The sequence below is a fragment of the Microtus ochrogaster genome, unplaced genomic scaffold (genome assembly GCF_000317375.1).
Source record: "Microtus ochrogaster isolate Prairie Vole_2 unplaced genomic scaffold, MicOch1.0 UNK645, whole genome shotgun sequence".
Lineage (NCBI taxonomy): Eukaryota > Metazoa > Chordata > Mammalia > Rodentia > Cricetidae > Microtus > Microtus ochrogaster.
In genome coordinates, this window is record NW_004949743.1 from 3,468 (window position 1) to 11,826 (window position 8,359).

Sequence of the window (8,359 nt, forward strand, 5' to 3'; positions counted from 1 at the left end):
AAAAAAAAAAATGAGCTCATGTATTTGCTGCTGCTTCTACCCAGTGCATTCTGTCTGCCAGATGATTGCTTTGTCTCTTCAACTGTGGCTTCATTAGCAAGCCCTCCTCTGGACTGTCTACTTTAGGTGGAAATGAGCACACAGACCCAGAAGTGATTGGAGATTGCTGTTTTCTTCAGTGAAGTGTTCCTGATTCATAACAATTAGATTAGGCTTCTAAGAGATAGGAAGTTTCCTTGAACTGAGTATATCATTCTAGAATGAGTTCTAGTTCCATCCTTCAGGTACAGTGTCAAGAATCTAATCTGATAGGTTTAGCAGGTTCTTTGAATCATGAGAAATTAATTTATAACTAGTTTCCTTACAGTTAACACCGACTGTTCCAATACTGTTGTAGGCACTATAGTTTTTATAAACAAAAAAGCTCAGTACCCTGTGGATCTGCTTGTCCTGAAGTGTCAAATGTTTCCTCATCCTAAGCAGGCCCTTTCATTTGTTAAGTCAGTGGAAGGGATTTGCAGCCAGCTCACCCCTATAAACAGGATGTTCTTGCTTACATATCTTAGTGCCTTCCAGCAATAAAGTCATAGGAGTTGATCCCACAGCAGCCAGTGTGGTCTTATATGTATGTTTCTGCTCTCCTGTGCTCCCTAGGTCCGAAGGAAGAGGATGAGAGGCTTTTGGCTTCCGCACCTGAGCAGCCAGCCCTTCTTCCCGAGGTGACCAACCAGGATGCAGTTCCACAGGTGGCCACCCCTCTCCCCGCCTGTGAACCACAGCCAGAGCCAGATGGGAAACAAGAAGTCACAGATTGTGAGATCAATGAGGGAGGAGGAAGGGAGGGAGGGAGGAAGAAGCTAGCATACCCAATGAAAGCTCTGTAAAAGAGCCAGAAATACGGTGTGAAGAAAAGACAGAGGATTTATTAGAAGAACCACAGAGCATTTCAAATGAAACTTCTGAAGACTCCCCAGACATGGCCCCTCTTACTCACATCCCCAGAACGAAAGAGGAGGCCAACGGTGATGTGTTTGAGACGTTTATGTTTCCATGTCAGCATTGTGAACGAAAATTTGCAACCAAGCAGGGGCTTGAGCGTCACATGCACATCCACATGTCTCCAATCAATCATGCTTTCAAGTGCAAGTACTGTAGGAAAGCGTTTGGTACACAGATTAACAGGAGGCGGCATGAACGGTCGCCATGAAGCGGGGTTAAAGAGGAGACCCAGCATGACACTACAGCCCTCAGAGGACCTAGATGATGGCAAGGGAGATAATGTCACTTCTAAAGATGAGTCAAGGCCACCTCAACTTGGACAAGATTCTCTGATACTGAACTCAGAAAAAGCTCCCCAGGAGATAGTAAATTCTTCTAGTGTGGAAGAGAACGGCGAAGTTAAAGAACTTCATCCATGCAAATACTGCAAGAAGGTATTTGGAAGTCACACCAATATGAGATGACATCAGCGCAGAGTTCATGAACGCCACATGATTCCCAAAGGTGTCCGTCGAAAAGGAGGATTCCTGGAGGAGCCTCACCCACCAGCCACCAGCAGAGCAGGCACCACCTTCCCAGAATGTTTATGTACCAAGCACAGAGCCGGAGGAGGAAGGAGATGCTGATGATGTTTACATCATGGACATTTCAAGCAACATCTCTGAAAACCTAAATTACTATATGGATGGTAAGATTCAAACCAACAATAGCACTAGTAATTGTGATGTGATTGAGAAGGAGTCCAATTCTGCTCACTTGTATGGCATAGATTGTCTGCTTGCTCCAGTAACGGTAGAAATTACTCAAAATATAAAGAGTACCCAGGTCTCTGTAAACGATGAACTTCCTAAAGAGTCTCCCAGTAGCACAAATTGTGAATCAAAGAAACGGAGAACTGCCAGTTCACCTGTGCTCCCCAAAATTAAAACTGAGGCAGATTCTGACTCGACAGCGCCCTCATGTTCCTTAAGTTTGCCTCTGAGCATATCAACAACAGAGGTGGTGTCTTTCCATAAAGAGAAGGGTGTCTATTTGTCTTCAAAGCTCAAGCAGCTTCTTCAGACCCAGGACAAACTGACTCCTCCTGCAGGGATTTCAGCAGCTGAGATCCCTAAGTTGGGTCCCGTGTGTGCATCTGCTCCTGCATCCATGTTACCTGTGCCCTCGAGTCGGTTTAAGAGGCGCACCAGCTCTCCACCCAGTTCTCCACAGCACAGTCCTGCCCTTCGAGACTTTGGTGGGAAACCAAGTGATGGGAAAGCAGCATGGACAGACACAAGTCTGACTTCCAAGAAACCCAAATTAGAAAGTCGTAGTGACTCACCAGCATGGAGCTTGTCTGGGAGAGATGAGAGAGACACTGGAAGCCCTCCTTGCTTTGACGAATACAAACTAACAAAAGAATGGGCAGCCAGTTCTCCTTTCAGCAGTGTGTGCAACCAGCAGCCATTGGATTTATCCAGTGGAATCAAACAGAAGTCAGAGGGTACAGGCAAGACTCCAGTCCCATGGGAATCTGTATTGGATCTCAGTGTGCATAAAAAGCCTTGTGATGCTGAAGGCAAGGAATTCAAAGAGAACCATTCAGCACAACCAGCGTGTGGTGCCGCAAAGAAGAAGAAACCAACCACCTGCATGCTGCAAAAGGTTCTTCTCAATGAATATAATGGTGTTAGCTTACCTGCAGAAACCACACCAGAGGTGACCAGGAGCCCAAGTCCTTGTAAATCCCTAGATACACAGCCAGATCCTGAACTTGGTCCTGACTCGAGTTGCTCAGCCCCTACTGTTGAGTCCCCACCTGAAGTTGATGGCCCTTCATCACCCTCTCTTCAGACAGCCTCCATATCTTCCAGTCGGCTGCCTCCTCTCTTGATCCCCACAGAGCCTTCTTCCCCGCCCCCCTGCCCTCCTGTGTTACAGTTGCCACTCCACCACCTCCCCTCCTTCCAAATGTTCCCCTCCCCACTCCCTCTTCTGATGCATCACCTCAGCAGGGTCCCTCTCCATTCTCCAACGCCACTGCCCAGTCTCCCCTTCCAATTCTTTCCCCAACAGTGTCCCCGTCACCCTCTCCCATTCCTCCCGTGGAGCCACTCACGTCTGCTGCTTCCCCTGGTCCTCCAACACTTTCTTCCTCTTCCTCCTCATCCTCTTCCTTCTCTTCCTCTTCATGCTCCTCCACATCCCCCTCACCACCCCCTCTCTCGGCAGTGTCGTCTGTGGTTTCCTCTGGGGACAACCTGGAAGCACTTCTCCCTGCAATAACTTTTAAACAGGAGGAGTCAGAGAGGGAAGCTCTGAAACCCAAGGAAGAGGCCCCGCCCACGGGTGGGCCGAGCGTTGTCCATGAAACATTCAGCAAAAGCTTTGTTTGCAATGTCTGTGAATCACCTTTTCTTTCCATTAAAGATCTAACCAAGCATTTATCTGTTCATGCTGAAGAATGGCCCTTCAAATGTGAGTTTTGTGTGCAGCTTTTTAAGCTGAAGACTGATCTATCAGAGCATAGGCTTCTGCTTCACGGAGTTGGGAATATCTTCGTGTGTTCTGTATGTAAGAAAGAATTTGCCTTCTTATGCAATTTACAGCAGCACCAACGAGATCTCCACCCAGATGAGGAGTGCACACATCACGAGTTTGAAAGTGGGACCCTGAGACCCCAGAACTTCACAGACCCCAGCAAGGCCCGTGTGGAGCATATGCAGAATTTGCCAGAAGAGCCTTTGGAAACTTCCAGAGAGGAGGAGTTAAATGATTCCTCTGAAGAGCTTTACACAACCATCAAAATAATGGCTTCTGGAATGAAGACGAAAGATCCAGACATTCGACTTGGTCTCAATCAGCACTACCCAAGCTTTAAACCACCTCCATTTCAATACCACCATCGAAACCCCATGGGGATTGGCGTAACGGCCACAAACTTCACTACCCACAATATTCCACAGACATTCACTACTGCCATTCGCTGCACAAAGTGTGGAAAGGGGGTTGATAATATGCCTGAGCTGCATAAACATATCCTGGCATGTGCATCTGCGAGTGACAAGAAGAGGTACACTCCTAAGAAAAACCCAGTGCCCCTGAAACAAACTGTGCAACCCAAAAACGGAGTGGTGGTTTTAGACAACTCTGGGAAAAATGCCTTCAGACGGATGGGGCAGCCCAAGAGACTGAGCTTCAATGTTGAACTCAGCAAAATGTCTCCAAATAAGCTCAAGCTAAGTGCACTGAAGAAAAAAAACCAGCTGGTACAGAAAGCGATCCTTCAGAAGAACAGATGTGCAAAGCAGAAGACAGACCCGAAGGGCACTGCTGAGGTATCCTCACATATCTGCCCTTACTGTGACAGGGAGTTCACGTACATTGGCAGCCTGAATAAGCATGCTGCTTTCAGCTGTCCTAAAAAACCCCTCTCTCCTTCCAAAAGAAAAGTTTCCCATTCATCTAAGAAAGGTAGCCACGCATCACCTGCCAGCAGTGACAGAAACAACAGCAGCAATCCCCGGAGACGGACCGCAGACACGGAGATTAAGATGCAGAGCACACAGGCACCCTTGGGCAAGACCAGAGCTCGGAGCTCAGGCCCTGCCCAAGCCTCACTGCCCTCCTCATCCTTCAGATCCAGACAGAATGTCAAGTTTGCAGCTTCAGTCAAATCCAAAAAAGCAAGTTCTTCTTCCTTGAGGAACTCCAGTCCTATAAGAATGGCCAAAGTTACTAATGTTGAGGGCAAAAAATCCAAAGCTGTTGCCAAGAGTCATTCTGCTCAGCTCTCAAGCAAATCCTCCCGAAACCTGCACTTGAAAGTGCAGAAGAGCAAAGCTGTTCTACAAAGCAAGACTGCTCTGGCCAGTAAGAAAAGAACAGACCGGTTCGTAGTAAGGTCTAGAGAGCGGAGTGGGGGCCCAGTCACCAGAAGCCTTCAGCTGGCAGCTGCTGCGGACCTGAGTGAAAGCAGGAGAGAGGACAGCAGTGCCAGGCATGAGCTGAAGGACTTGAGGTAAGCCCAGGCTCGGGGAGGTGAGGACCACCAGGAGAGCTGTAGCCGGCCTGGAGGATGTTTTGTTTCCCCTCCTATAGAATGTTGACACAAGCCTTTTATAGCAAAGTGGCAATTGCATAATTTGTAGTATACCCTTGCTGCTTTGACTGCTGTACAGATGAATAAATACATTTTATTTCAGACTTAGTACTCACAAAGTGGTACATGTCTTTAATTTGTGGATGGAACTTGAACCCATTTCCCCGTGTGAAATGATAAGGTTCTCTGAATTCATATCGTGGGCAGTGGTTTAGTGTCACTCATGTTGGTTCCTTAGGGTGAAGTGGGTCACAAGTCCATTAGCAACCACAGTACACTCTTATAATAGTTTGTGACTTAAGCATAGTTGCTAATGTCTAAGACTCTTTATTATTAATGCTTCCATTTGCTAGTGTTTAAAATTTAGATTTGTTCCACATTGCTTAAATAAAATACCATATATCTTAAAAATGCCTTATGTTCCCCCTCCAGCCCTCTGCTTCCAGCCTTAGTATGACCAGCAGTCAAGGTTCTAATGGGCAAGAAGAGTGGACTCGGCACTGAGATTGCAGGGAGGCAGGGCCCTGTGGCCCTGAGGCTCAGTGCCTTCCCCAGTAACATTAGGTTTCACTTCATCTCACTTGACCTTACTGCCTTATTCCATGTTCTCCCCGTATTAGAAATGGTTCTCAGGGACAGACAGGATGATGTGGCCCTAGTTTGAACTGTTACATTGACTTCTCAGGCTGAGTTGCTATACACTTGGAATTCCCAAATAATGTCCCAATGTCTCCAGTCAGTGGCCATCAGAAGACATATATTTGGACACCTGATATGCAGCCTGTCTTCATTCTGGGCTGTCATGGCTATAATTCTGGGTGTTGGAAGCAGACAAAATTAGGGACAGCTGTGGAATGACTTGTTTTAGAGACCTAAGCACGCAGTTCCATTGTCACTGTATGACTGATCATATGGTTCTTGGTCCTCGTGTGCCTTGAAGCATAGCAAAACAAAGCTCTAGACAGTAGGTACCAGCAAAGGCTGATTTCAACAATTCACTGTAGGACTGAATGATTGGAATTTTTTGAAGGTACTTCAAAACATGCTGAGTGTTAGTTGCTATAGATCTGGTCATCTTTGACCATACCGGTGCATAGGTGGCATTGTGGAGTTGGCTGTGGGGACAGAAAGCACTGTTTTCAGTTGTCTGCACGCCCTTCTTGTTATTGGCCTCTGTTCTTGGGAATTCTGCACAAACGGAACATAACTGAACCATCATTTTTGTGGGTTACCTTTAAGAACACCTCCAGGTGGTTGATGCTTTAGAATGTCCTGTTCTAGTATTTTCTAAAAGCTTTTCCTCTTTCATACTGGATCCTGTTGAGACTTTTCAGAAGTAGATGTATGAAAAGGTAAGAGTGAGTATAAAGTTCATTCACGCTCTTACTGGTATTGTAAAGACTCCTTAAGGCTAAACTGCCCCCAAATGTATCTTCTTTATTCCAGGAAACTTTAAACTATTCTGATAGTTAACAGAGTTACATTGCTGGAGTTAAAGTTGATTTAAAAGTATCACTTAAAGCAACAGATAATGAAAACATAGACGATGCAATAGATGTCCCTGGTGGCAGATCTGCAGAATGGGGGCATCATCCAAGGCACTTACCATGGGGCTACAACTTCGTGAATTGTTTTGGACAATTAAAAACCGAATGTCCAATGGGACATGATGGTTGACTGTCTAGACATAAGACTGAGCGTTTATGCAGAGTGTGTTTAGTTATTAGTACCCCATAGCAAATGTAGACAACAGTAGGATTCTTGGCTGCTGGCATATGTACACCAGCTGTCTTCTAACTCAGGGCTGATACAGGCTAGACTGAGTTCATTCTCAGAAGCTTGTGTGTTGTATGCTGACAAGGGAGGAACATTTACTGACAGTGGTTCTCTGTTCCAGTGTTTCTCTCAGTTGGCTTAGAGGAGACTCCATGATGCAAGCAACTGTTGTTCATGGAGCTCCTGTGGGCAGTGATCTGCTTTCCTCAGCTCTGCATAACTTGCAACTCACTCCTGCCTGCTCGTTAGTTGCGCAAACCATAATTATTTGAAAGACAGTGTAGGGTTCTTTAGTTTTTCATGGACATGGCTGCCACCAGCCACATGCATAACCAGAACACAGCATTGAGCACAGGAATCCACATATTATCAGTTGACCACTTCCTGAAGCACCAGCTGGTATGCCATTCTGGGGGTAAAAAGCCATGCACTCCAAATGCTTTTCTCACAACAAAACCACATGTGCACATATGCACCAAAAACCAAAACAAAACAGGTGAGCCTTGCCCTGGGTGTGTAGCACAGTCTGCGTGGGCCTTCTTGCTGCTGCCTTTGGATATGTTTTGAGGACTCCTTTCCAGAAAGGAAGTCAGACTTTTACTGTACTCTCCCCCTGTAATCCAAAGGGCTGCTCTATCTAAGCAATGTTTCATTTTCCACAACACCCCATCCTCCACTACCAATGTCCAGAAGTTCGAAAGCTAGAAAAGAAGCAACTTTGGGATAGATACCAAGTGCTGGGTTAACAAAGTATCCCTCTCCCCTGACAGCCTCACCCACTGTAGGTAGGAAACAGCCCTATGTCTTGGGAGCCAGCTTGGCGTTTCTAAAACTATCAGAGTCATGGATGTGTTTCTGTCTTGGCAACATTTGTCTTAGAGTCACTTCACCTTTTTCTTTAACATGGTCAGTTCATATAAGGTTGTCTTAATGTGGTCATTTATCTTCAGTTTTCTTATTTTCTAGGAACTTCCCGTAGAAAAACCCCCACCCCCACAAAACAAACCTTAACTGACTATATTACATGCTCAACTTAGGATAAGCACTACGGCAAAGGATTCGAACTCTACCCAGCTTGCAAGACCAGTTTAAGCTGACTCGAAAGCTTTACAACAGCAGGCTTCTTTCCCTGGTTAGGGTTAGACATCCGTCTCTTTGGTGTGCTCACATGTGTACTGGGCTCTCGGGGGATTGAGATCCAAAGAGAAGGGTGCCGTAAGATGGGCTAGATGGACTGGCTCCTTCCTCGTCACCGGACTGGCAGCACAGCTCTGAGTCTGGCAGAGACCAGATAAGGGAGTGATCAAACTGAACCTTGCAAAGCAAGTGCTCTTGTTTCATCAGTGGTCCTCATAGTTTCAGGGATAACAGATCGGGTGCACTCACCTCAAAATGCTTGCTTACACTCCGGCCCCTTGATGCCTTTCTTTCGTGTGTTTTACACAGAGAGGCATTTAGCCGATCTCTACCCTTGCCCTTTTTAAAAAAAAAAAAAAAAAA

General features: G+C 46.2%; 1 pseudogene; it reads left to right on the top strand.

The window, feature by feature from the left end:
• Positions 1-280: 280 nt before the first annotated feature.
• On the top strand, positions 281-8,341 carry LOC101980708 (annotated as a pseudogene).
• The last annotated feature ends 18 nt before the right edge of the window (positions 8,342-8,359 follow it).